The following is a 23,752-nucleotide window of genomic DNA, read 5'->3' as shown; positions in this document are numbered from 1 at the left end:
TTTTATTTTGTGTGCGGGACACGGGCCTCTCACCATCGTGGCCCCTCCCGTTGCGGAGCACAGGCTCCTGACGCGGAGTCCCAGAGGCCATGCATGGCCCACGGTCCCAACCGCTCCCCGGCACGTGGGATCCTCCTGGACCGGGGCACGAACCCGTGTCCCCTGCATCGGCAGTCGGACTGTCAACCACTGCGCCACCAGGGAAGCCCCACTGAATCTTGTTAAAAGTTGCCACTCGACTGATTATTTAAAAATGCTAAAATAGGGGCTTTTACTTTCAAAGAAACTACTTAGGCTGAAAAATATTGCTCGCTCTTTTAAAGAAATGTAGAAGCCCTTCACCGTTGCTACCTAGTTTATATTTTCATAGCAGAGAGAGCTGAAGCTTATCTTTTCAAATATTTAGCACTGTAAGTCATGTTATATGATCCCAGAAAAATTTGTAATGTTTAGCGTTTGTTTATCAATCAGTAACTTCCCATGTGACTCCCGTGGTGCACCAGCAGCACGAAGGGCCCCTGTGACTTACGGTGGAAGCAGTCGCTGTGATAGCAATATGAGAGATGGATATGGAGGAGGTCCGGAAGGTTACTCCAGCAGGCAAAGTAATGCTTATTCAAGGGGTCGAAAGCGTAGAAGACAGGAACAATGAGGGTTTCCACCCTCTGTGAATAGGGAGTACCTTGCTCCCCGTGACTCATACAGTAGCTCAGTTTGTGGGGCTTCCAGACGAGGTTATGCGGGAAGCCAATCTGAAAGAGAGGGCCAAAGCAGATACTAAAAATTAACACTCAGTCATGCACCAAATGTTCGTTACAAAGGAAAAGTTTAAGTTGTTTTCCTTAATTGATGCTTGAACACTACTAAAAGAAAAATGTTGGTTTGGGGGGAAGAGGCATATATTAACTTTTCCTCTAGGAAGTTTCAGACAAAGGGGAAACATGGAATTATTCAGAGGACTTTCATGTTGTTAATGTTAATTGAAAAGTAGAAGTCGTGTTTCAAATGTTCAAAATTTTCAGAGTAAAAAAATTTCGTGAAATATGTTTTGTTGATGATACTGCTGAGTTAAACAAGCATAAAACTTTTGTTCGGAGGGTGAATTGTGCTGTTTGCCTAAACTTTTCCTTTGTACGTGAATGTATTCAAAATTAAGCAATGTGTTATTTCTCCATCGCAAGCTGTGACTGTTTTCCAGTTAGGCTAAAGAAATTACATGTTCCTTTTTGAAAGCTTGTAAACATGTAAAAGGTTTGAGAAGTCTCCAAAAAGGCTGAGAAACAATGCTTGCATTATTAGTGAAAGTCGATGTGTCTTTATCCCTTTAAAGCCATAGTATAGATGAAAGGAAAATTGAGACAGGTGACTGTAAAGAGTTTAAGAAATCTTGAGGTTAAGTATCTATTTTCTGATCCATATTCAAGTGGCAGATGACCAACGTGGGAATAATGGTTATAAAACCAATTTTCCACTCAATGTAAATGGAACCAGTTAACTTTTCTGAGTATATATATCTTAGTGAAAGTTAGTACCCCTAGATTTTAAGACATTGGGAAACGTTTTAAGTAATACTGATTTTAACTTTATGTTGGTGTGCTTGATGTAACACAAAGGGTTTCGTAATATACTCATAAGTATAGAGTTATCTGGAGGGTTAAGGGTTTTTTGTCAGTGACTTCAGGTGACATTTAATGAGTAATGCTTACAATTTGGGAAGAAACTGGAGTGTAAAAACTTTAAGCCAAATTGGAATCTGCAAAACTAGTACAGAAATCTGCAATTTCCTTTTAAAGGAACAGCAAACATGAAGTTCAGGGGAAGGAGAGTATTATTTGAGCCAAACTGAGGATTATAACTCAGGAGACAGACTCAGAAAGTTCTGAGGACTGTTCTACCTGTTAGAAGTCAAAGGCATGGTTACATTCATTTTGAAGAGAAAGGACAGTATATCACATCAAAGTGACATACAGATATTTTACATGAAGATCAGCAGGGATACGTAGTCTGGGTAAGCAGGTACAAAGTGAGCAGCAAGTCAACATGATCCCAGTACAGAGCTGGGAAAGAACAGTATTCTTTTTAAGAAGTTACAGCCTAAGTGTCAGAGGAAGGTAAAATAATTGACCTTTATGATCAGGAAGGCAATCTGTCTTTGAGGAACTCTGGTTAATGTGTAATGCAGATATTAGGGAGGGAGGGAGGATGTCTCAATGACCACAGAATTTTATGTTTAATTTTTCTTGGCTGGCCTTAAAGTACTGTATTTCATAAAATCCTACGGGGCATGAAAGGTTTGCTTTTAGTATCTAACATATCAGATTGATGAGTCAAATCCTTAAAAGGAAGGATAAAGCAAACGAAGTTTCGAACCCAAAACTGAACCGTTTACTTTTTCCTGAGTACCTGTTCATGAAAAACCCATGAAACTCTTAAGTGTTTAACAGTTGGGTGATCTTCAAAATACAGGGATACTGTGGGTTTGGTTCCAGAACAGTAAAGCAAGTCATGGTTTTTCTCAATTTCACGGCTTCTTATGTAACCCAGTCTTTGCTATTAACAGAAAACCTGTATTTCTCCACTAGTTTTTAAGAGAAATGTGTTTGTTCCTTTCTTCCTCGTGTGTAAAAATACTCATTGTGTTCCCAGTGAATTGAAGGTTCTTGCTCTTCATGCCAAGAGTTGGCATGAGACAGGCCGTTAAGCAAGTAAAGTGAGGATTTATTTAAGCAAGAATATGCCCTCAGGGAGAGCAGGCAGTTAGGTGAGGAGCTGCTGCCCTGGGTTCCATTGGCAAGCCAGTTATGAGGGGCATACAAAGGAAGGGGTGGCATACTCATTGGGGAAGCAGGAGTTTGGGGGTCAAATTCCCTGTTTCTTTGCAGCTCCAGAAGGGATTTTTGTCCTTATTTAGCTTAGTCAGAAGTGTCATGGCCTCACTGCATGGTGTGTGCTGCTTGTCTGCAAGGCTAATTTTATTGTAAGGAGAGCATAATGAGCAACAGGTTACATTTGGAAGTAGGAGATTCCTGTCTTTCCTCATCTCTCTTTGTCTGCCTTCAGGACACTTACCACCGAAAATGTGCAGTTTCCTGTCAGTCTGGAGGTTCCTGTTTTTCTTTGTCGGCCCATGGACCTCTGCTCTTTACCAGGTGCTTGATTTCCTGCCACCTGGCCCCTCTTCCATTACTCTGCTCATATCTAGCTACTCGCCTGCTGTAGCAATTACAGTAATCTTAACCTCACAGTCCTTTAATTGCATTGCAGTCACTGAAAAACATGCTTAACATCCAGATTGAATTTTGTTCATGAATGAGTGATATCCAAACCTCTATAAGAGGATTTTCTCAGACACCATCTGAGATTTAATATCAATTGTTTTTCCTCTCGTGTTTCTTTCCTGTCAGGCAGAGGATTAAAATATTAAACAATCATTATTGAAATACTAACAATTCTTTGATTTCCTACTATATACTGAACTTGTCCCTTCCAGTAGACTTGCTTGGAAGCTGCCGGTTGGCCTACATATTAGGTAGAAACCATAAAACCCCTGAATTAGGGAACAGTTATAACTTTGCCTGATTTAAAGATCAGCTTTTGTATAATGCATACAGCTGTTTTCTATCTAGACTATGGAAAGTGTCCCAAGAAATACTAACTGATCACCATCAACTGATCAACTGGTGTTTACATGAACACATTTCATTGCATAGTTTTCTCAAGTGCTCAATAATGGTTAATATACGATTAAGACACTACCAATGCAAAGCATTAACACCACAGATCTGGGCTTCCCTAGTGGCCCAGTGGTTGAGAGTCCGGCTGCCGATGCAGGGGACACAGGTTCGTGCCCCGGTCCGGGAGGATCCCACATGCCGCGGAGCGGTTGGGCCCGTGAGACATGGCCGCTGAGACTGGCTTCTGGAGCCTGTGCTTTGCAATGGGAGGGACCACAACGGTGAGAGGCCGGCATACCGCAAAAAAAAAAAAAAACCAAAAACCAAAACAGTTTCATGATTTGGACCTGTCTCTAAAAAAGGCAGGATTACAAATTAACCTCGGGCTCCCACTTAATATAAAAGTAATGACAATATTTTCACACTTTTGTTTTGAACCCTGAATTATGTTTTCGGCGTTGTGCTCAATGTGCTCAGTACATCATTTAACCTCACAATAACCCTATCTGATAATTCTTTATCATCTTGTTTTCGTAGACTGGGTAAATTTAAGAGTTTAGGTAGCTTACCCAGTTTCATATAACTACTAAATTTTGAAGTTTAGATTATTTTCTGTCTGCCTGACTTCGTATCATATTAAATCACTATACGCATTATATCTTCTAGACATTCATATTTCTGTTTCAGATTATTCTAACAGTTCCACTAAAAAAATTAAGTAAGTAGCATATCTGCATAGCAAGCAAAATGCTTCATGATCTGGTCCTCCCCATTTTACATCTATCAAGAAATCCCTGAACTCTCCCTACTGATTACCTGGAGCTTCCCATTATTAGCCCAAAATGCGTTTTCCTTTTTTTTGTTTTTTTACGGTACGCGGGCATCTCACCGTTGTGGCCTCTCCCGTTGTGGAGCACAAGCTTCAGACGAGCAGGCTCAGCGGCCGTGGCTCAGGGGCCCAGCAGCTCAGGGGCATGTGGGATCCTCCCGGACCGGGGCACGAACCCGCGTCCCCTGCTTGGGCAGGCGGACTCTCAACCACTGCGCCACCTGGGAAGCCCTTCTCCTTTATATTGATTAAATTAAAGCAACTGGGAAAAGTATGCAGTAAAAAGTAGAGAACACATTCTGCTGTTGCAGTTTTCTTTAGAGTTTCTCCCGCGAGTTCTCCCGCGAGTTTCTCTGTTCACCCCTCCCCTACCTCCACATCTTCCATCTTCCCTACCTCCCCTGCGGCTCATCCCTTCCCCCACCTACCGATACATCTGGTTCCTTAGCCTCTTTCTAGAAGTAGAGCGCTTGCTCTCGAGCCTTAGTTTAGTTAACGGTTGTCTGAAGAGACGCGGAAGGAGGACTTCTGAAGAGGAGGACAAAATAAGGTAAGAAATTCGGCATTTTAGGGAGGAGAGAATAATTTATACCTCAGGAGAAAGAGTTGAGACCTATATGTTCTCCTGTTACCAGAGAAAGCATGGTAATTCAGGTTTTGATTTTTCTCTCAGGCTTTTTCTGTAAGAGATAAGAGCCGAGTAAGTGGTGTTTGTATAACTATGTCTGAATAGACAGTGTCTCGAGAAGTCTATCAGTTGTTCTTGAACAGTACGTTTACTGTTTGTTCTCCTGGAGAATCAGTTGCCAAGGCAGCGATGAAAAGCCAGTGAAGTTCCTGGAGTTGGTCCGTGAATTGCGAAGTTGGGGGTGGGGGTGGAGCTAGGTTTGAAATGCTGCGGGAGGGAATATTGAGTAGATAACTTAAGTGTGATTAGCGGCGTACCCTCTTTGCTGTTTACTCTCACATGCGGGTAGTGGAGCGTATGCCGGGCGCCAGTTTGTTCCGCTTGCACTTTTGTTTTTTGCGGTATGCGGGCCTCTCACTGCTGTGGCCCCTCCCACCGCGGAGCACGGGCTCGGTACCCAGAGGCTCCAGACGCGCAGGCCCAGCGGCCATGGCTCACGGGCCCAGCTGCTCCGCGGCTGGTGGGCTCCTCCCGGAGCGGTGCCGAACCCCTGTCCCCTGGGTAGGCAGGCGGACTGTCAACCACTGCGCCACCAGGGAGACCCTCTCGTGCAGTTTTTCTTTTTTCTTTTTTGTTTCCTCGGGTTTTCTGTGTGAAAGCAGAGGTACTGAGCAATACAAGCAAGATAGCTATTTTAACTTAAATGATCTAAAACTTGTAATTTTAGTTATCAAATGTCAAAATGTTGATTCACTTGACAAAAAGCGTCTGATTTAATTTGGCATATAAAGAATGGTACTCTCTTTTGACCAGTGTTTCTTAAAGTCTCTCGATCTAAGTAAACACAGTTTGCATTTTCCTCAATAAAGGAAGTAACTCCCTCCTTTGCTTTTATGACTTACCACTTTTAAAGTTTGTGGGAAAACATTATTTTAAACATTATTTGATGCATAGACAAGAAAAATGTGAGTAGATGTGAAAAATTTAAAAATATGTTTAAGGTATATTCTGCACAGTTCATAAAACATATTAACTGTTAGATGTGTAGAATCCAGGACCATTTATTATTGCTTATTTTTTTTTGTTGTGTTTTGGAAAAGAAGCCTTGAACCCTGCAGGTAAACTAATTTACAGTTGCCTTCTAATCTAGTTTTTACATACAGGTTTTTGTAAGATATCTATAAAGAATGGAGCATTTGTTACGCCAGTGCTTGTTTTGCTTTGTGTTACAAGTTTCCTCTCTTTTAAGTAAGAAACGGCAAATATTTTCACTGATATAGGGTACTTCAGTTGAGTTATAAACAGGTGTAATAGTTTTTGCTTATAATTTATTTTTTGCTATATGTATAAAGATATATTTTTAATTACTTACAGAAAAATGGCGGAAGCAGATCAGGCTGGGAAACTGTACATAGGAGGCCTCCATGCTGACACCAATGAAAATTCTCTTGAAGTGGTATTTGGGAAATATGGTCACATTATGGAAGGTAATTTTTAGAACCTATATATATACATATATATATATATATATATATATGTATATATATATGTTCGAGGCAAATGTGTATTAAACACACACCATTGAACAGCTAAGTTAAAGTGCTTTTTCTATTTGTAACACACGAGCAGTTTTTTTTAAAGTTTCTGTTTTTTATTAGGAAAGCACTGGGCAATGAGGGAAATTGTACAACTTAGGGGCTCCTACTACTGAGAAGGGAAAAAAGCAGCGTTTCTTTCTTCACCCCAGCTACGCTTTGCAGCATGCCGGGTTTTACTTACCTGACCAGGGATCCAGCCCACGCACAGTGGCATGCGGCATGTGGATCTTAGTTGCCTGACGAGGGATCAGACCCGTGTCCCCTTCATTGGGAATGTGGAGTCTTATCCACTGGACCACCAGGGAAGTCCCAGGGCTTTTTAAACATACTGGGGTCATAGGACATGAAATGGGATGAGATATGCTAGCTGTAGAATGGTTGAAATTATTGACTCTCTTTTTAAACTACTAGAAATGATATAAAATGGAAAGGGTTTTTTTGCTTTATTTGTTTTTGGTGTTTGTTTTGTTTTTAAGTAACTTCCGGGAGGCTGTTACTGCACTGTGTCCATAACATGAAATTAAGGAGGCCTTATGAGAAAGTGTCAAAGGATGGATTATTTTGAAAATATGAAACGTTCAATTTTATGTGAAATTTAAATTAAAAATATTTATGTATATTACAGTTATGTTGATGAAGGATCAGAAAAAAAAACAAGTCTAGAGGCTTTGCTTTTATTACTTTTGAGAATCCTGCAGATGCAAAGGATGCTGTCCAAGATATGAATGGAAAAGTAAGAGACTTTAATAATATTTTGTGTTCTCCATTTATTACTATTTCAAGATTTTTTTTTCTAATTTTTTAAAGTAACATGATGCCATATAAGCCTTCACTCTCCATTTTGTCACGTACGTATTGGATTGTCCGGTTGGAAGGAGATTGACATTAACATGAGCTTTAACAATATATTTTAAACCTGTTTTAGCATTCAAATGTAAAAGTAAATGAGTTTTAGCCTGTAGAGCTCTCCCCAATATCCCGTACTGTCATTTTGAAGTCTCGACTTTTTTGTACTTCAGAGTCACTCTTCCTTGTGTCACTGTTACAAATAATCATGTGTCCCTTACAACTGTACTTTTAATTGCATCTTTGCTCAAAGAATTCTTTTATATTGTAGGTAATATTTTTCCCATTTTATATGGCAGGTACTATCTTTTTATATTCATCATCCTGTGAATTGTTGATTGTTAAAAGTACTTCCAGTGCATCTCAGTTCTCATAGTGTGGAACACATACATTAATTCCCTTTGTCCTATAGCTTGGTTTCTGGTATGCTGCAGGCACTTGGCACATGTTGACCCTTTTACTTTACTTTCATATTTTAAGGTATGGTAGTACCTAAAAGTTGATCTTGACTCATGATTTTATTTTGGGTGCAGAGGTAAATTTGTGTCATGAAGGATAGTAGACCCCCATTATTTGTTTGTTTTCAAGCACAAGAACGTGTAGTCCGTGTAGACATTATTCTTCAATTCTTTATTCAACAGATATTTTATTGCCAGGCATTGCTTTAGCAATTGATTAATGGTTGTGGGTAATACAAAATGCCTATTTTCTTGGACACTTGGGATGAGAAACGTACAAGTAAAAATAAATACAATTTCATATGAAAAATATTAAGGAACATAAAGTAGGTAATTTCATTAGAGCTTAAGGGGAGTGGTTTTCTATACATATAGGTCTAAGAATGTTAAATCCTGAATGTTGGAAGGGAGGCAGCCATTCATAAGTCTGTGGGAAATATTTTGGACCCAGAAACAGAAAAGGAGGCCCTAACGTGGGAGCACATGGCTGTTGAGGCTGTTTGTATTGGGCCAGGGCCCATCCATATCCACCAGAAGTCTTAGTAGGAATTCAGCATTTAAAATTGTTTTCCAAGGATAACATGAAACAGCTAGAGTGTTTTACTTAGAGCAATTATATGATGATTTGAATTATGTGTTCAAAAATCACACTGGCATCTATAGAAGGTTAATGTAGGAAGTTGTTGGAAGATTAAGAAGTGTAAGCATTTCTGAAACATAAGAATATGAAGTACCACTATAAGAAGTTACTCTTGGGGGACATGTTCAAACAATTGAATAAGGCAAGAAATGTTAAGGACCAAATAAGTGCTCTATTTAAAAAAAAAAAATCAAGGAAATTATTAGAAGTAAATACAGAAGAACAATCATGTTGGAAAATTTTCTTTCCCTTAATATTTAAGAAATGCTAAAAACAATTAAAGTAGGAATAACCATTTTGAATAAATAACTGGATCATTTTATTTTTTAAATGACACGTATACTTTTATATACCCTTGGGACACTGAAAACTTTGAATGGTAGAAGTAGAGAAAGGAAGTGAGTTTAGTTCTCCATTATAGAAAATAAAAGGGTATATTCTCTCATGATAAGTGAGAGGTATTAATCTTCTTTTAATACCAGAGGACATTTCAGGGAGCTCTAATTGCCAATACGTACACTTTGTGTTGGATGACTTAATGAAAGGCAGTTACTCATTAAGTCTCATTTATCTGGCATGGTGAAGGACACAATCATTTCAGAAGAAAATGTTTGCTTTGGGGAAAAAAGACTGATCTTGGACTAATGCAGTAGTAAATAAATTTGATGTGATGTTATTAATGTTGTACTTAATCTGTTTAGTCTTTGGATGGAAAGGCAATTAAAGTAGAGCAAGCCAACAAATGATCTTTGGAAAGCGGTGGTACACAGAGACCACAACCTCCTGCAAGAAACAGGGGCCATCTGAGAAATCCGAGACATGGAAGAGGAAGAAATCGAAGAGGAGGAAATCGAAGAGGAGGAAATGGAAGAGGAGGAAGTGGGAGCGCAAGAGAGCATCCCTCACCTGGAGGACACCTGGGTAATGTTTTGAAATACAAGGCTGCAACCAGAGGACCGAAAAATAGTAGGTTTAACTGTATAGAAACCTCTCAGTTTTTATTCCATCCTTTATGAGCAAAGTAGTGTGTAAGAACTATCAGATGATGACTCACATTGATAGTCAGAAGTATTTCTAAGTGGTGAAGAATTATTGTAGTTATAAAATGACTTAACTAGGTAATGTGCAAAACGTTAATCACCTTACAGGGGAATAGCATAAATTTTAAACTAAATTCAGTCTCTTTTACCATTATTACTAATTGCCTCTTTTCTTCGAGAATTTTTCTACCGAGTTTCCTACTGTTGATCATACATTAGAATTTTTCACTTTAGGACCGATAACTTGATATGAGTTTAAATCAATGATTCATTCATAATCTCTTAAAAATACATTGGTTAATTTTATTCTGAGAGTAGCCTTATTGCATCATAAAAATACTAGAGAATCTTGAAAACTCCACAACAGAAAATAAAAGTCACTCAGAATATCCACAATTCAGGGCGAAACACTTCATATTTTAGGTTTCACCTTGCAGTATTTGTCTTAAGTATATGTGTTCAGACATCTAAGCAAATCTCCATTGTCATTTTGATATGAGGCTTTTCTACCTGGGTCTGTGGTTTGCATTTGGGAAAATACCTTAGGGAAATAAATAGAGCTTTAGATTCTAAAAGGTGTCTTTGACCCAGGAAAAGAGTAAAAAGCTCTGCTTCAGAAATATGTATGTTTTCTCTGTGTGTGTATTAGAGGAGGAAGTCGTTGAAAATGCCTTTTTTTGGATTTTTTTCAGAGAAGTTTTCTTCTTAGTAAGAAAAGGAGGAAAAGCACTTTGCATTTCAAAAACTTCCATATATTTAACAACCTCTGCTTCATCTATTAACCAGAACCAGTCTTCAGAAATAAAACGTTTAGTTTCTTTTTGTGCTAATTCCATGTGTGAATTTTAGGAAATGTTTTTTGAAAGTTCAGTTAGAGGGTGTGCCCATTTTAAGATAACACAGTTTTGTTCTTTTCCCACTATCTTGAGCTTGAGAAAAGTTGACCAGTTCATATTCTGCCATGTGTAAGAGTACTCATTTTTTCTTGCCTGTGGCACTACCGGGGAATTGGAATACATCTAAACACCTTTCTGGTTCGAAAGGTAACACATCAATTTTCAGTATTTAGTGTGCATTTCTTAAATACTATTAAAATTGAACAGAACATAGCCCTTTTGACTGAGAAATGAACATTAAGAGTTGATCTGTGAATAACACAGGCCTGAACTGTTGATCAACTTACAAGCAGATTTTGTTTTTCAATAAATACATATAAGATCACTACGTGATCCAAGGTTGGTTGAATCCATGGATGCAGAACTAGGGATACTGGACCAAGTGTAAAGTTATAAGCAGATATTCTCCGGCAAAGGGAGTTATTTGTATGTATGTACTTAACTTTTAGGTAATGCATTTTTTATTCATCCTTTTTATTTTTAATGCTTTGATTTATACCTAGGATGTTGTGTTTTTCAAAAGCTTCCTTGACACCAGAATTATATAACTAATAACTTACCATCTTCCTCCTAAAATGATGAAAAATTCAGTTTTACATTTAATTTATCCAGGTTTTTCTGTACTCTCTCTCTTCTCCCCAGAGCACTTTCATACCAGTGGTTCTTCAGTTTTGTTCCTACGTTTCCCAAACTGACTTTTACGGTAAGTCTTTGAACTCTACTGACTTATGTGTCATATGAGGAAACAATCATATTGGTTTAGACAGATAGGAAAGCTGAAGACTGGAGTAATTGTTTAGTGAAAATTTATAACAATAAGTGAAACTTGCCCAATGAAAAAATGTTGATTCTGCTTAACTAAAAAGATTTCATTTAAACACAGGTCTTGGTGGACACACTCCTAGTCCCAAGGCGAGTTCTTCCCGGGGAGCCTTTCCAGTTAAAAGAGGACCATGTTCCAGAAGTGGAGGTCCTCCTCCTAAGAGATGTTGCCAAGGGCGAAGCAGTAGGGGGGTGGGAAGACAAGGTAAATGCTATATAATGCAGAGACAGTTGTTTCTAATTAATGAAAGGGAGCTATTTTAAACAGAATGTTTAAGCAAAATGGAAAGTGAGAAGTATATGGACATGTTAACCAATTACTAATTTATTGATTGATTTGTGGTTGGGAAATAACTTGTCAGTTTTTGATTATAGATGTAGTAGGTGATTAGCACTGCAGTGGGGAAAACATTGCTTGTAAGTCCATGTTGGCTATAGAATTCCTCTTAATTTAAGTTGCTGCTAACACTTTTTGGTTAGTAGGCTTCTTTATCACATAGTTTCAATATCAGAATTTTCATGAAAACTATGTCCTGTGAGAGAATGTTCTGGTCTGTAGACTAGTTAAGCTATGTATATTGGCTAGCTGGTTTTATTAATTATTATAAACAATAATTGAAACTTGCCATATGAACTGTAGTTTGTGCTCTTAACTTTTCTAGCACTGTTTTCTGATCCGTAATATGGTAGAGACTTGAAACAGCCATTATCAAATTGCCCTTTTACGTGTAGAATATGAATGAAGCCAAATGTAGCACGATATTGACTTCAAAACACAACAGAAGCTAAGAAGCCTACCCTTTCCATTAGTAGATGGTTAGCCTAGTGAACAAACAAGAGAAGAGAACAAACAAGGTCCTAGTGACCTCCAGGAATGAGGAATAAGAATTAACACAGGAAGAGAACGTTATTTATGGGAGATAGTTTCATATTTTGGGAGCGGTACAGTGTTTTTCAAATGAACCCTTTATTGCTAATAAACAAGAGAAGTCACTATTGCTATCCTCATACAAGGTCCATAATTAAGGTTGTACACTTAAAGGAGAGAGCCGACCACTTGGTGGTTGAATATGTGACAGTAGTTACCAAAAATCAATGTTTTGCTCAAAGTCTGAGAAGTGTTCCCTACTGCTGGTAATCTAAAGGTTATGCCAACTGTATGGGGAACGGGAGATGTCAGAAAATACAATGTTCAGTGGTACCATTGAAAGGGAAACGAAAATGTGCGTAAATGGAATTTTAGAAGGGGTAGTTTTTTTAAATGATTTTGGAGAGTGGAAGGCTATCAGACTTTGGGATTTTTCTTTGAAACATTACTGTCAATTCTGAGATACTTACATAAGCATTTTTAAATTAAAGGTTCAGGATCACATGGAAGAGAAAATTGTGGAGGTCCTCCTCGTAGAGAGCCAGTCTCTTTTCGGAGAGTTGGCTATATGTCACAGAGATGGTGGTTATGCTACTAAAGATAGGTAATAGGAAGCACAGTATATGAATTAAGTCATGGTTAGTTTTGTTGTTCTTGTTGAAATTTACCTAACACAAAATTGAACATTTAAAAGTGAACAGTTCAGTAACATTTAGCACACTTAACAGTGTTATGCAACCACCAGCTCTGTTCAGTTCCAAAACATTTCATTACCCCAGAATAAAATTAATCAGCAGTCACACCCAATTTCTCCCCCCTTGTCCCCGGTAGGTACCCACCTGTGTCCTTATCTATGAATGTATCTACTCCTGAATATATCATACTAATGGAAGCACACAATATGTGACCTTTATTATCCAGCTTTCCCTTAGCATAAATATTTTCAAGGATCATTCATGCTGTAGCGTGAATCAGTACTTCAGACCTTCTTTTTTTTGGCTGACTAAATATTCCATTATATGTGTGGTTAACATGGTTTGTTTATCCATCTGTGTGAGTTATTCCCATCATGGTGCTGTCATGAATACTCCTGTACAAGCATTTGGGTACCTGTTTTCAATTCTTTTTGAGTGTATGTATACTTAAGGAGTGGAATTCCTGGGACATAGAGGAATTCTTTACATTTTTTAAGAAACTGCTAATCTTTGCCACAGAGCCTGTACTATTTTACATTTCTGCCACGCACATATACTTGGTTTGTTTCTCTGCATCTGCACCAACACTTGATATATTCTGTCTGTCTATTTTTCATTATAGCCAGTGTGATACGTGCAAAGTAGATATTTCATTTGGGGTTTGAATTTCATTTCCCTAATAAATATGTTGAGCAGGTTTTCATGTCCTTGTTGCTCATTGTATATCTCCTTTAAACAAAAGTATATTCAAGTCCTTTGCCCATTTAAAAGTTTTTGTCTTTTTGCTGTCTTGAGTTCTTAAATATTCTGGATATGATAAGTTGCATTTAAAATTGTAGCTGCTTTATTTCAGTTATTCAAGGAGAGATTATCCACACTCCTGAGCCAGCAAGGATTATACTCCACCACGTAGACGCTATGCACACAGTTATTACGGACATTCAAATTCTCGGAATGATCATCCCTCTAGAGGACATAGGTAATATAAAATGTTGTGTTTATATCAAATAAAAACCTTCGTTTCAATTATGTTATTGTGACACATAATTTAAATTGATGACATAATTTATGACATTCTTTTCAATTCAGTGACCGTGATGGCTATGGTGGAAATCGTGATAGAGATTATTCTGAATATTGAAGTGGAAGCTTTTACAGGGATTCATATGGGAGTTACGGTAAGAGTCCAGTTACAACTTGTAAATCATAGAATTAGACTTAACCAGATCGTTGTTTACTCTACTTTTACTTCAGTTCCTCAAAGGTAAAAGTATGTTTAGCATGTCCTTTTAGATAAGTTAAAGACCTTTGAATGGTTTTGTTAATAGCTCACTTAAAATAAAAGGTTATGAAGGGTAAATGGGCAGTCTCATCTTTTTTTCTCATTACAGAAAACCAATTTTAACATTATTATGATTTTTTATTTTTATTTTGTGTGCGGGACACGGGCCTCTCACCATCGTGGCCCCTCCCGTTGCGGAGCACAGGCTCCTGACGCGGAGTCCCAGAGGCCATGCATGGCCCACGGTCCCAACCGCTCCCCGGCACGTGGGATCCTCCTGGACCGGGGCACGAACCCGTGTCCCCTGCATCGGCAGTCGGACTGTCAACCACTGCGCCACCAGGGAAGCCCCACTGAATCTTGTTAAAAGTTGCCACTCGACTGATTATTTAAAAATGCTAAAATAAGGGCTTTTACTTTCAAAGAGACTACTTAGGCTGAAAAATATTGCTCGCTCTTTTAAAGAAATGTAGAAGCCCTTCACCGTTGCTACCTAGTTTATATTTTCATAGCAGAGAGAGCTGAAGCTTATCTTTTCAAATATTTAGCACTGTAAGTCATGTTATATGATCCCAGAAAAATTTGTAATGTTTAGCGTTTGTTTATCAATCAGTAACTTCCCATGTGACTCCCGTGGTGCACCAGCAGCACGAAGGGCCCCTGTGACTTACGGTGGAAGCAGTCGCTGTGATAGCAATATGAGAGATGGATATGGAGGAGGTCCGGAAGGTTACTCCAGCAGGCAAAGTAATACTTATTCAAGGGGTCGAAAGCGTAGAAGACAGGAACAATGAGGGTTTCCACCCTCTGTGAATAGGGAGTACCTTGCTCCCCGTGACTCATACAGTAGCTCAGTTTGTGGGGCTTCCAGACGAGGTTATGCGGGAAGCCAATCTGAAAGAGAGGGCCGAAGCAGATATTAAAAATTAACACTCAGTCATGCACCAAATGTTCGTTACAAAGGAAAAGTTTAAGTTGTTTTCCTTAATTGATGCTTGAACACTACTAAAAGAAAAATGTTGGTTTGGGGGGAAGAGGCATATATTAACTTTTCCTCTAGGAAGTTTCAGACAAAGGGGAAACATGGAATTATTCAGAGGACTTTCATGTTGTTAATGTTAATTGAAAAGTAGAAGTCGTGTTTCAAATGTTCAAAATTTTCAGAGTAAAAAAATTTCGTGAAATATGTTTTGTTGATGATACTGCTGAGTTAAACAAGCATAAAACTTTTGTTTGGAGGGTGAATTGTGCTGTTTGCCTAAACTTTTCCTTTGTACGTGAATGTATTCAAAATTAAGCAATGTGTTATTTCTCCATCGCAAGCTGTGACTGTTTTCCAGTTAGGCTAAAGAAATTACATGTTCCTTTTTGAAAGCTTGTAAACATGTAAAAGGTTTGAGAAGTCTCCAAAAAGGCTGAGAAACAATGCTTGCATTATTAGTGAAAGTCGATGTGTCTTTATCCCTTTAAAGCCATAGTATAGATGAAAGGAAAATTGAGACAGGTGACTGTAAAGAGTTTAAGAAATCTTGAGGTTAAGTATCTATTTTCTGATCCATATTCAAGTGGCAGATGACCAACGTGGGAATAATGGTTATAAAACCAATTTTCCACTCAATGTAAATGGAACCAGTTAACTTTTCTGAGTATATATATCTTAGTGAAAGTTAGTACCCCTAGATTTTAAGACATTGGGAAACATTTTAAGTAATACTGATTTTAACTTTATGTTGGTGTGCTTGATGTAACACAAAGGGTTTCGTAATATACTCATAAGTATAGAGTTATCTGGAGGGTTAAGGGTTTTTTGTCAGTGACTTCAGGTGACATTTAATGAGTAATGCTAACAATTTGGGAAGAAACTGGAGTGTAAAAACTTTAAGCCAAATTGGAATCTGCAAAACTAGTACAGAAATCTGCAATTTCCTTTTAAAGGAACAGCAAACATGAAGTTCAGGGGAAGGAGAGTATTATTTGAGCCAAACTGAGGATTATAACTCAGGAGACAGACTCAGAAAGTTCTGAGGACTGTTCTACCTGTTAGAAGTCAAAGGCATGGTTACATTCATTTTGAAGAGAAAGGACAGTATATCACATCAAAGTGACATACAGATATTTTACATGAAGATCAGCAGGGATACGTAGTCTGGGTAAGCAGGTACAAAGTGAGCAGCAAGTCAACATGATCCCAGTACAGAGCTGGGAAAGAACAGTATTCTTTTTAAGAAGTTACAGCCTAAGTGTCAGAGGAAGGTAAAATAATTGACCTTTATGATCAGGAAGGCAATCTGTCTTTGAGGAACTCTGGTTAATGTGTAATGCAGATATTAGGGAGGGAGGGAGGATGTCTCAATGACCACAGAATTTTATGTTTAATTTTTCTTGGCTGGCCTTAAAGTACTGTATTTCATAAAATCCTACGGGGCATGAAAGGTTTGCTTTTAGTATCTAACATATCAGATTGATGAGTCAAATCCTTAAAAGGAAGGATAAAGCAAACGAAGTTTCGAACCCAAAACTGAACCGTTTACTTTTTCCTGAGTACCTGTTCATGAAAAACCCATGAAACTCTTAAGTGTTTAACAGTTGGGTGATCTTCAAAATACAGGGATACTGTGGGTTTGGTTCCAGAACAGTAAAGCAAGTCATGGTTTTTCTCAATTTCACGGCTTCTTATGTAACCCAGTCTTTGCTATTAACAGAAAACCTGTATTTCTCCACTAGTTTTTAAGAGAAATGTGTTTGTTCGTTTGTTCCTCGTGTGTAAAAATACTCATTGTGTTCCCAGTGAATTGAAGCTTCTTGCTCTTCATGCCAAGAGTTGGGCATGAGACAGGCGGTTAAGCAAGTAAAGTGAGGATTTATTTAAGCAAGAATATGCCCTCAGGGAGAGCAGGCAGTTAGGTGAGGAGCTGCTGCCCTGGGTTCCATTGGCAAGCCAGTTATGAGGGGCATACAAAGGAAGGGGTGGCATACTCATTGGGGAAGCAGGAGTTTGGGGGTCAAATTCCCTGTTTCTTTGCAGCTCCAGAAGGGATTTTTGTCCTTATTTAGCTTAATCAGAAGTGTCATGGCCTCACTGCACGGTGTGTGCTGCTTGTCTGCAAGGCTAATTTTATTGTAAGGAGAGCATAATGAGCAACAGGTTACATTTGGAAGTAGGAGATTCCTGTCTTTCCTCATCTCTCTTTGTCTGCCTTCAGGACACTTACCACCGAAAATGTGCAGTTTCCTGTCAGTCTGGAGGTTCCTGTTTTTCTTTGTCGGCCCATGGACCTCTGCTCTTTACCAGGTGCTTGATTTCCTGCCACCTGGCCCCTCTTCCATTACTCTGCTCATATCTAGCTACTCGCCTGCTGTAGCAATTACAGTCATCTTAACCTCACAGTCCTTTAATTGCATTGCAGTCACTGAAAAACATGCTTAACATCCAGATTGAATTTTGTTCATGAATGAGTGATATCCAAACCTCTCTAAGAGGATTTTCTCAGACACCATCTGAGATTTAATATCAATTGTTTTTCCTCTCGTGTTTCTTTCCTGTCAGGCAGAGGATTAAAATATTAAACAATCATTATTGAAATACTAACAATTCTTTGATTTCCTACTATATACTGAACTTGTCCCTTCCAGTAGACTTGCTTGGAAGCTGCCGGTTGGCCTACATATTAGGTAGAAACCATAAAACCCCTGAATTAGGGAACAGTTATAACTTTGCCTGATTTAAAGATCAGCTTTTGTATAATGCATACAGCTGTTTTCTATCTAGACTATGGAAAGTGTCCCAAGAAATACTAACTGATCACCATCAACTGATCAACTGGTGTTTACATGAACACATTTCATTGCATAGTTTTCTCAAGTGCTCAATAATGGTTAATATACGATTAAGACACTACCAATGCAAAGCATTAACACCACAGATCTGGGCTTCCCTAGTGGCCCAGTGGTTGAGAGTCCGGCTGCCGATGCAGGGGACACAGGTTCGTGCCCCGGTCCGGGAGGATCCCACATGCCGCGGAGCGGTTGGGCCCGTGAGCCATGGCCGCTGAGACTGGCTTCTGGAGCCTGTGCTTTGCAATGGGAGGGGCCACAACGGTGAGAGGCCGGCATACCGCAAAAAGAAAAAACCAAAAACCAAAACAGTTTCATGATTTGGACCAGTCTCTAAAAAAGGCAGGATTACAAATTAACCTCAGGCTCCCACTTAATATAAAAGTAATGACAATATTTTCACACTTTTGTTTTGAACCCTGAATTATGTTTTCGGCGTTGTGCTCAATGTGCTCAGTACATCATTTAACCTCACAATAACCCTATCTGATAATTCTTTATCATCTTGTTTTCGTAGACTGGGTAAATTTAATATTTTAGGTAGCTTACCCAGTTTCATATAACTACTAAATTTTGAAGTTTAGATTATTTTCTGTCTGCCTGACTTCGTATCATATTAAATCACTATACGCATTATATCTTCTAGACATTCATATTTCTGTTTCAGATTATTCTAACAGTTCCACTAAAAAAATTAAGTAAGTAGCATATCTGCATAGCAAGCAAAATGCTTCATGATCTGGTCCTCCCCATTTTACATCTATCAAGAAATCCCTGAACTCTCCCTACTGATTACCTGGAGCTTCACGTTATTAGCCCAAAATGCGTTTTCCTTTTTTTTTTTTTTTACGGTACGCGGGCATCTCACCGTTGTGGCCTCTCCCGTTGTGGAGCACAAGCTTCAGACGAGCAGGCTCAGCGGCCATGGCTCAGGGGCCCAGCAGCTCAGGGGCATGTGGGATCCTCCCGGACCGGGGCACGAACCCGCATCCCCTGCATGGGCAGGCGGACTCTCAACCACTGCGCCACCTGGGAAGCCCTTCTCCTTTATATTGATTAAATTAAAGCAACTGGGAAAAGTATGCAGTAAAAAGTAGAGAACACATTCTGCTGTTGCAGTTTTCTTTAGAGTTTCTCCCGCGAGTTCTCCCGCGAGTTTCTCTGTTCACCCCTCCCCTACCTCCACATCTTCCATCTTCCCTACCTCCCCTGCGGCTCATCCCTTCCCCCACCTACCGCTACATCTGGTTCCTTAGCCTCTTTCTAGAAGTAGAGCGCTTGCTCTCGAGCCTTAGTTTAGTTAACGGTCGTCTGAAGAGACGCGGAAGGAGGACTTCTGAAGAGGAGGACAAAATAAGGTAAGAAATTCGGCATTTTAGGGAGGAGAGAATAATTTATACCTCAGGAGAAAGAGTTGAGACCTATATGTTCTCCTGTTACCAGAGAAAGCATGGTAATTCAGATGTTGATTTTTCTCTCAGGCTTTTTCCTGTAAGAGATAAGAGCCCAGTAAGTGGTGTTTGTATAACTATGTCTGAATAGACAGTGTCTCGAGAAGTCTATCAGTTGTTCTTGAACAGTACGTTTACTGTTTGTTCTCCTGGAGAATCAGTTGCCAAGGCAGCGATGAAAAGCCAGTGAAGTTCCTGGAGTTGGTCCGTGAATTGCGAAGTTGGGGGTGGGGGTGGAGCTAGGTTTGAAATGCTGCGGGAGGGAATATTGAGTAGATAACTTAAGTGTGATTAGCGGCGTACCCTCTTTGCTGTTTACTCTCACATGCGGGTAGTGGAGCGTATGCCGGGCGCCAGTTTGTTCCTCTTGCACTTTTGTTTTTTGCGGTATGCGGGCCTCTCACTGCTGTGGCCCCTCCCACCGCGGAGCACGGGCTCGGTACCCAGAGGCTCCAGACGCGCAGGCCCAGCGGCCATGGCTCACGGGCCCAGCCGCTCCGCGGCTGGTGGGCTCCTCCCGGAGCGGTGCCGAACCCGTGTCCCCTGGGTAGGCAGGCGGACTGTCAACCACTGCGCCACCAGGGAAGCCCTCTCGTGCAGTTTTTCTTTTTTCTTTTTTGTTTCCTCGGGTTTTCTGTGTGAAAGCAGAGGTACTGAGCAATACAAGCAAGATAGCTATTTTAACTTAAATGATTTAAAACTTGTAATTTTAGTTATCAAATGTCAAAATGTTGATTCACTTGACAAAAAGCGTCTGATTTAATTTGACATATAAAGAATGATACTCTCTTTTGACCAGTGTTTCTTAAAGTCTCTCGATCTAAGTAAACACAGTTTGCATTTTCCTCAATAAAGGAAGTAACTCCCTCCTTTGCTTTTATGACTTACCACTTTTAAAGTTTGTGGGAAAACATTATTTTAAACATTATTTGATGCATAGACAAGAAAAATGTGAGTAGATGTGAAAAATTTAAAAATATGTTTAAGGTATATTCTGCACAGTTCATAAAACATATTAACTGTTAGATGTGTAGAATCCAGGACCATTTATTATTGCTTATTTTTTTTTTGTTGTGTTTTGGAAAAGAAGCCTTGAACCCTGCAGGTAAACTAATTTACAGTTGCCTTCTAATCTAGTTTTTACATACAGGTTTTTGTAAGATATCTATAAAGAATGGAGCATTTGTTACGCCAGTGCTTGTTTTGCTTTGTGTTACAAGTTTCCTCTCTTTTAAGTAAGAAACGGCAAATATTTTCACTGATATAGGGTACTTCAGTTGAGTTATAAACAGGTGTAATAGTTTTTGCTTATAATTTATTTTTTGCTATATGTATAAAGATATATTTTTAATTACTTACAGAAAAATGGCGGAAGCAGATCAGGCTGGGAAACTGTTCATAGGAGGCCTCCATGCTGACACCAATGAAAATACTCTTGAAGTGGTATTTGGGAAATATGGTCACATTATGGAAGGTAATTTTTAGAACCTATATATATACATATATACATATACATATATATATATATATATATATATATATATATATATATATATATATATATGTTCGAGGCAAATGTGTATTAAACACACACCATTGAACAGCTAAGTTAAAGTGCTTTTTCTATTTGTAACACACGAGCAGTTTTGTTTAAAGTTTCTGTTTTTTATTAGGAAAGCACTGGGCAATGAGGGAAATTGTACAACTTAGGGGCTCCTACTACTGAGAAGGGAAAAAAGCAGCGTTTCTTTCTTCACCCCAGCCACGCTTTGCAGCATGCTGGGTTTTACTTACCTGACCAGGGATCAAGCCCACGCACAGTGGCATGCGGCATGTGGATCTTAGTTGCCTGACGAGGGATCAGACCCGTGTCCCCTTCATTGGGAACGTGGAGTCTTATCCACTGGACCACCAGGGAAGTCCCAGGGCTTTTTAAACATACTGGGGTCATAGGACATGAAATGGGATGAGATATGCTAGCTGTAGAATGGTTGAAATTACTGACTCTCTTTTTAAACTACTAGAAATGATATAAAATGGAAAGGGTTTTTTTGCTTTATTTGTTTTTGGTGTTTGTTTTGTTTTTAAGTAACTTCCGGGAGGCTGTTACTGCACTGTGTCCATAACATGAAATTAAGGAGGCCTTATGAGAAAGTGTCAAAGGATGGATTATTTTGAAAATATGAAACGTTCAATTTTATGTGCAATTTAAATTAAAAATATTTATGTATATTACAGTTATGTTGATGAAGGATCAGAAAAAAAAACAAGTCTAGAGGCTTTGCTTTTATTACTTTTGAGAATCCTGCAGATGCAAAGGATGCTGTCCAAGATATGAATGGAAAAGTAAGAGACTTTAATAATATTTTGTGTTCTCCATTTATTACTATTTCAAGATTTTTTTTTCTAATTTTTTAAAGTAACATGATGCCATATAAGCCTTCACTCTCCATTTTGTCACGTACGTATTGGATTGTCCGGTTGGAAGGAGATTGACATTAACGTGAGCGTTAACAATATATTTTAAACCTGTTTTAGCATTCAAATGTAAAAGTAAATGAGTTTTAGCCTGTAGAGCTCTCCCCAATATCCCGTACTGTCATTTTTAAGTCTCGACTTTTTTGTACTTCAGAGTCACTCTTCCTTGTGTCACTGTTACAAATAATCATGTGTCCCTTACAACTGTACTTTTAATTGCATCTTTGCTCAAAGAATTCTTTTATATTGTAGGTAATATTTTTCCCATTTTATATGGCAGGTACTATCTTTTTATATTCATCATCCTGTGAATTGTTCATTGTTAAAAGTACTTCCAGTGCATCTCAGTTCTCATAGTGTGGAACACATACATTAATTCCCTTTGTCCTATAGCTTGGTTTCTGGTATGCTGCAGGCACTTGGCACATGTTGACCCTTTTACTTTACTTTCATATTTTAAGGTATGGTAGTACCTAAAAGTTGATCTTGACTCATGATTTTATTTTGGGTGCAGAGGTAAATTTGTGTCATGAAGGATAGTAGACCCCCATTATTTGTTTGTTTTCAAGCACAAGAACGTGTAGTCCATGTAGACATTATTCTTCAATTCTTTATTCAACAGATATTTTATTGCCAGGCATTGCTTTAGCAATAGATTAATGGTTGTGGGTAATACAAAATGCCTATTTTCTTGGACACTTGTGTTCTAGGGTGAAAGATGAGAAACGTACAAGTAAAAATAAATACAATTTCATATGAAAAATATTAAGGAAAATAAAGTAGGTAATTTCATTAGAGCTTAAGGGGAGTGGTTTTCTATACATATAGATCTAAGAATGTTAAATCCTGAATGTTGGAAGGGAGGCAGCCATTCATCAGTCTGTGGGAAATATTTTGGACCCAGAAACAGAAAAGGAGGCCCTAATGTGGGAGCACATGGCTCTTGAGGCTGTTTGTATTGGGCCAGGGCCCATCCATATCCACCAGAAGTCTTAGTAGGAATTCAGCATTTAAAATTGTTTTCCAAGGATAACATGAAACAGCTAGAGTGTTTTACTTAGAGCAATTATATGATGATTTGAATTATGTTTTCAAAAATCACATTGGCATCTATAGAAGGTTAATGTAGGAAGTTGTTGGAAGATTAAGAAGTGTAAGCATTTCTGAAACATAAGAATATGAAGTACCACTATAAGAAGTTACTCTTGGGGGACATGTACAAACAATTGAATAAGGCAAGAAATGTTAAGGACCAAATAAGTGCTCTATTTAAAAAAAAAAAATCAAGGAAATTATTAGAAGTAAATACAGAAGAACAATCATGTTGGAAAATTTTCTTTCCCTTAATATTTAAGAAATGCTAAAAACAATTAAAGTAGGAATAACCATTTTGAATAAATAACTGGATCATTTTATTTTTTAAATGACACGTATACTTTTATATACCCTTGGGACACTGAAAACTTTGAATGGTAGAAGTAGAGAAAGGAAGTGAGTTTAGTTCTCCATTATAGAAAATAAAAGGGTATATTCTCTCATGATAAGTGAGAGGTATTAATCTTCTTTTAATACCAGAGGACATTTCAGGGAGCTCTAATTGCCAATACGTACACTTTGTGTTGGATGACTTAATGAAAGGCAGTTACTCATTAAGTCTCATTTATCTGGCATGGTGAAGGACACAATCATTTCAGAAGAAAATGTTTGCTTTGG

The sequence above is a fragment of the Mesoplodon bidens genome (assembly GCF_964165515.1).
Source record: "Mesoplodon bidens genome assembly, contig: HAP1_SCAFFOLD_403, whole genome shotgun sequence".
Lineage (NCBI taxonomy): Eukaryota > Metazoa > Chordata > Mammalia > Artiodactyla > Ziphiidae > Mesoplodon > Mesoplodon bidens.
Note: the sequence above shows the minus strand (reverse complement) of the source record.